This window comes from Periplaneta americana, chromosome 10, assembly GCF_040183065.1.
Source record: "Periplaneta americana isolate PAMFEO1 chromosome 10, P.americana_PAMFEO1_priV1, whole genome shotgun sequence".
Classification (NCBI taxonomy): Eukaryota; Metazoa; Arthropoda; class Insecta; order Blattodea; family Blattidae; genus Periplaneta; species Periplaneta americana.
In genome coordinates, this window is record NC_091126.1 from 142,519,742 (window position 1) to 142,526,234 (window position 6,493).

General features: G+C 33.7%; 1 non-coding gene across 1 annotated transcript; it reads left to right on the forward strand.

Moving 5' to 3' along the window:
* Positions 1 to 1,158: 1,158 nt before the first annotated feature.
* Positions 1,159 to 1,235, forward strand: TRNAC-GCA (transfer RNA cysteine (anticodon GCA)). The gene has a single exon. It is a non-coding gene; the product is annotated as a tRNA-Cys (tRNA).
* Positions 1,236 to 6,493: the final 5,258 nt, after the last annotated feature.

Sequence of the window (6,493 nt, forward strand, 5' to 3'; positions counted from 1 at the left end):
CAAATGAAACCACTAAAATTTCCACCCAAATAATTACGAAGAAATTCCTTTATTTCCTATTCCAAAGTCATGGTTCCAAGCCAAATAGACCACAGATACGACATTCAATCATATTTAGGTCTGGCATTCTTTTGGAATTTGCAGTTAATAGGTGCTGATCGGAAAGAGAAGAGGCTATTCAGTAACTTTATTGAAGGGTTCAGAGTCATAGTGGGCCAAGCGCCATAAATAAAAAGCGAAGAAAAAAGTGTTAAAATTAAGTTATTATTATAAGTTAATGAAACATATAGCAAGTAATTATAAAGTATGCATATTAAAAATATCTGACTTCAATCTTCATTAAAATTAAGTTATTATTATAATTTAATGAAACATATAGCAAGTAATGATAAAGTATGCATATTAAAAATACGTGACTTCAATCTTCATTAAACTATGGTATTCAATTAACTTTAAACCTCGCTTTCTCTGTTTTTAATAAATGGCGCTTGGACCACTATGGTTAGGAAGCCTTCAGTTATGAAACGAGTCAAAATCAGGATAGGAGAAGAAACATCAAAGAGAAATAGAACAGGATGGGGAGTACGACAAGGATGGCCTTTATCACCTATACTGTTCAACATCTATTTGGAGGAGTTAGTGAAACACTGTGTTCAGAACATGAGAGGGGCGATGATACGAGAAAAAAGAATACAGGGAATAAGATTTCCTGATTATATGAAGTTGTTAGCAGAACAGGAGACGATACTAATGGATATGCTGCTCAAGATAAATAAGAGCAGTGAGCAATACGGGATAAAGATAAATGCAAATAAGACGAAGACTATGGTTATCGGAAGAAAAATAAAGAGGGTAAATTGCGAATTCGAAAGGCAGTGAAACAAGTGGACAGCTTCTAATACTTGGGATGTCCTGTAAGTAAAGAAATGAGGTGCTTCAGGAAGTCAAAAGAGGATAATAATGGCAGAGGAAGCTTTTAATAGGAGAAGGAGCATCTTCTGCGGAACTCTGGAAAAAGAACAAAGGAAAAGACTAATTAAGCACTTTGTGTGGAGTGTGGAATTGTATGGAGCTGAAAGATGGGCATTACAATAAATATGGAGAATACATCACATATTCATTACAATGAGAAGAGTTCGGCCGGCACCGTGGATCGTGTCCCGGCATAGCTCAGTTGGAAAGAGCGCTCAGCGCGCAGAGCTGAGGGGTCCCGGGTTCGATTCCCGGTGCCGGAACGAATTTTTCTCGAATTAATGGTGATTAATATGGGGAAGAATGGAGAGTGTGAAATTGACAGACAGAACTAGAAATTAAACTGTGCTAGAAAGAATGGGAAAGAAAGAATAATGTTGGAACTAATCAGGAATATATAAAGAAATTGTCTGGGCCAGTGGCTAAAAAGGATGCACTGGAAGGAATGGTGAACGGAAGAAAAGTTCCAGGCAGAAGTAGATACGGGATAACAAACAACATTAAGATACGTCATGGTTCATATGCAATGACTAAGAGCAAGGCGGAAAATAGAGAAGATTGGAGAATGCTGGGTTTGCAGTGAAATATCTGCCCTTGAACAGAACACTGTGAGTGAAGGAATCATACTTTTAAAGTTCACTCACTTTCGGTCAATTCCTTTTCTCTTATATTTATAAGATGTCAGCCACTTCGATTAGTTTCCAAAAGTTGGAATGTATGTGATCATCCCCAGACTGATCAACAACGCATTACAAATTTAATGTAGTTGAAATTTCACATAGTATGTACCAACGTTAAATTGTCACATGTCATCCGTCGGTTTGGAAATTTATTTAGGCCTAATTCGTTAGGAAACACCCAAGAAATGAAACTCGTGGCGTGACAGCCCATGAAGGGCCAAGCTGATCAGTCCCCTGCTGGCCTCACGTCCATATACTTCAACAGAGTTTAGCGATCTTCGAACCACAACAGGGGTATTGTATGGTTGGCTCGATGATCTTCATAATTGTTACAGCTGGCATCTGGAAACCGGATATCGCTACTTATTGTACTTCTTCCCAAATACATCACGATTTTAGGTAAGCACCGGTACCTGGCATCCAATAAAGCGCTGAAAGTGTTATTTCCTTATATTCGAACAATAAGAATTATAACATGCTTTTTAAGGTGTAAAGAAATTACGAGACAAATGTTGTATCAAAATCTCAAAGGTTTAAGAACATTAAGAATATGTAAGAATAAATAATAGGGAAGTGAGGATGGGCTTAAATTTGTGGAGGCAAGAAATATGGAAAATGAAAAAAGGAGGGGTAAAGTAGAGAAGGATATCTGACCCCTTTGGGGCATGGGAGAAGACGCGTTCCATATACATAGTATTACAATGTCAAGAAACAGACGATACAAGGAAAAAGTGGTTATATTTTTTTATTATGAATAGATATGTAGCACATCAGGAAATATGTAGTACAAATACTATACTTACTTATTTATGGCTTTTAGAGAACCCGGAGGTTCATTGCCGCTCTCATATAAGCCCGCCATCCGTCCCTATCCCCAACAAGATTAATCCAGTATCTACAATCATATCCCACCTCTCTCAAATCCATTTTAATATTATCCTCCCATCTACGTCTCGGCCTACCCAAAAGTCCTTTTCCCTTCGGCCTCCCAACTAACACTCTATATGCATTTCTGGATTCTTCCATGCGTGCTACATGCCCTCCCCACCTCAAACGTTTGGATTTAATGTTCCTAATTATGTCAGGTGAAGAATACAATGCGTGCAGAGCTGCGTTGTGGAACTTCATTTCCTGTAACTTCATCCCTCTTAGCCCCAAATTGTTCCCTAAGCACCTTATTCTCAAACACTCTTAACCTCTGCTCCTCTCTGAAAGTGCTAGACAACTACGATAAGAGAGTTAAGAAATTGGCAGATTTTTAATGACAGTGAAGCTGATATGGGAAGAGAAAGTTAAAATTATTGGTGTATTTAATTGATCTTTTAGTGTGTGTATGTTTGTGTGTGTGTGTGTGCGTGCGTGTGTATGGTGTATGTGTTTATTTTCCCTGCTCAGAGAATAGAGAGTATGATATATGGATAAGTTTAGGAGAGGGGTTTTGTTTAGTTAGCAGCTAATTGAAAGTTATGTTTAAAAAAAAGTATATTGGACTAGGGTTTAGGGTAATGTAAGACGTGGCATAAGTGAATAAAATTGTAAAATAAGACAGATCTGAGGTAATAATGAATAATTGTAGCAGGTGTGCCTTACAGGGATATATATTGGATGAATAAATTCATCATATCATATCATATCATATCATATCATATCATATCATATCATATCATATCATATCATATCATATCATATCATATATCATATATCATATCATATCACATCATATATCATACATCGTATCATATCTCGTATCGTATCTTATATCATATCATATACCATATTATACCATATCATATCATATCATACCATATCATATATATCATATATCATAAATCGTATCATATCTCCTATCGTATCATAATATATATAGTTTCATATCATATCATCATATCATATGATATCATATCTCGTATCGTATCATATATCGTTTCATATATCACATCACATGATATATCATATATCGTATCATAACTCGTATCGTATCATATATCATATCATATCATATCATATCATATCATATCATATATCTCACATCATATATCATATATCGTATTATATCATCTATCGTATCATAATATATATAGTTTCATATCATATCATATCTCGTATCGTATCATATATCGTTTCGTATATCACATCACATGATATATCATATATCGTAACATATCTCGTATCGTATATATCATATCATATATATCATATCATATGATATCATATCATATCTTATCATATCATATCATTACATATCATATCAATATCATATCGTATCATATCATATATCATATCATATATCACATCATATATCATATACCGTATCATATCATATATCACATCATATATCATATATCGTATCATATCTCCTATCGCATCATAATATATATTATAGTCTCATATCATATCTCGTATCGTATCATATATCGTTTCATATATCACATCACATGATATATCATATATCGTATCATATCTCGTATCGTATCATATATCATATCATATCATATCATATCATATCATATCATATCATATCATATCATATCATATCATATCATATCACATCACATCATATCATATCATATCATATCATATCATATCATATCATATATCATATCATATCATATCATATCATATCATATCATATCATATCATATCATATCATATCTATCATATCACATCATTATATATCATATACCCTATCATATCAATATCATATCGTATCATATTTTTTGCTTATGTACTCCCAAACTGCGTCGCAATTGTATAACTATGACTGATGTATGTAAAATAAATTATTATTATTACTATTATTATAATTAATATTATTATTACTATTATTATTATTATCATTATTATTATTGTCACTTTTGGTATTAGTTGGAAGACTTGAGGGAAAAAGACATTTGGGGAGTCCGAGACGTAGACGGGAACATAATATTGATGTTGATTTGAGGGAGTTGGAATATGATGCTAGGGACTGGGTTAATCTTGCTCAGGATAGGAACCGATGGCGGGCTTATGTGAGGGCGGCAATGAATTTCCGGGTTCCTTAAAACCATTTGTAATTAAGTAACTATTATTATTATTATTATTATTATTATTATATTATTATACATCAAGTAGTTATTGACGAAATAAAATAGTAATGATTTAATGAATTACACAAAATATTATTCGAGCAAGGAACAACTAGAGTTGATGTTATGTAAAAGGAAGTAATTATGAGGCGTTTAGATGCAATAGTAATATACGTTACAAGAGTGGTATGTTGACGTTTTCATGGTCGAGGAAAAGATTGAAAAAGCGAAACGTAGTTGAGCTTTTTTAATTTCCGAGAACATGAAAACAAACATACCGCTCGTGTATCGTACATTATTTTGTGCGAAGATCGTTTATTACATACCTGAAAGACGAATTTCTAATTAGTTGCAATGAAATCTCCATGTTGGTTTCTGTTTAATGACGCCAACTTCGAACACCAAAATATCTTTCTTCAACATTGTTGCTGTAAAATGTTTTCTGTGTTTACTATACTAGAGCAGGCGTGATATATGTCTGTCTTTTTTCCCCCAGTCTATAAATGCGAACTTAAAACAAACGGTAAGGTTATGTAATGATTTATTTTTCATTTTAATATTTTAACAATATTATTTATATAACATATTACAGTAATAACATCGGCATCTGTAATCTCGTTGATTTTTTCACGGCTTCCTTAATGTTACTTGTATCAGGAATGCAATAAGTTTCGTGGAGTAGTAGACTTTACTTAATTTTTGCAAATATTTAAAAACAATAATTAACTGTGCAATTTAGGTGAAATTGCAGTGGTAAGTTTCCAATTTATAATTATTACTATGTTAAACGTCTCTAAAAATAATATGTTAAAAGCCTAAAGCAGTAAAATGAATGTCGCGCTTAAGCGGTAAGAAGAGGGAAATTGTTATGTGTGTTACGTTGGGATTACTGAATGTGGTATTTCACACTTACCGCGTATTGGTTCTGTGCGGAAAACAAGCAAATACGCACGATCTCGCACAAAATCAGATACATCGCTAAGACATAACTATGAAGGAAAAACGTTTGCAAGGAACCAAGGATTTGCAACCAATACTATTCTTTCATCATACAAATCCATGTGATGTATCTGACTTTGGAGCATAACAGTGCTATAGCAGTTGTAGAATCATATGAAGGTATGGAATATAACTAATTCATTTTCGAAAAAGAAGTGATGTATCTGATTTTGCAACTATACGCCCCATGTATAAACTGCCATAATTGTAAACAAGTATAATAAAATAAAGTCCACAGCTGTGGAGTAACGGTTAGTGCGTCTGGGCGCGAAACCAGGTGGCCCGGGTTCTATTCCCGGTCGAGGCAAGTTTACGAGGTTGAGGTTTTTTCCGGGGTTTTCCCTCAACCCAATATGAGCAAATGCTGGTAACTTTCGGTACTGGATCCTGGACTCATTTCACCGGCATTATCACCTTCATCTCATTCAAACGCTAAATAAACAAAGATGTTGACAAAGCGTCGTAAAATAACCTACTAAAATAAATAAATAAAATAAATATGCCAGTATTTTTACATAATTCTGTCGTCGATTTGAAAAACAGAACACGTCCGAAATGACAAAGCGTTGATAAATCGCAAAAAAAAACATAATAGACTTAAAAAATTAAAATTTTCATTGATCTTGAATTGTACCCATAGTGATCTAATTAGAAAAAAAAATATATGAACATTTTAATTTGTTAACTTAGTTATAGTTTTTGCGATTTTCCAACACTTTGTCATTTTGGACATGTCCTCTTTTGCAAATCGGCGAGATATATAGTCACTGGGATTCC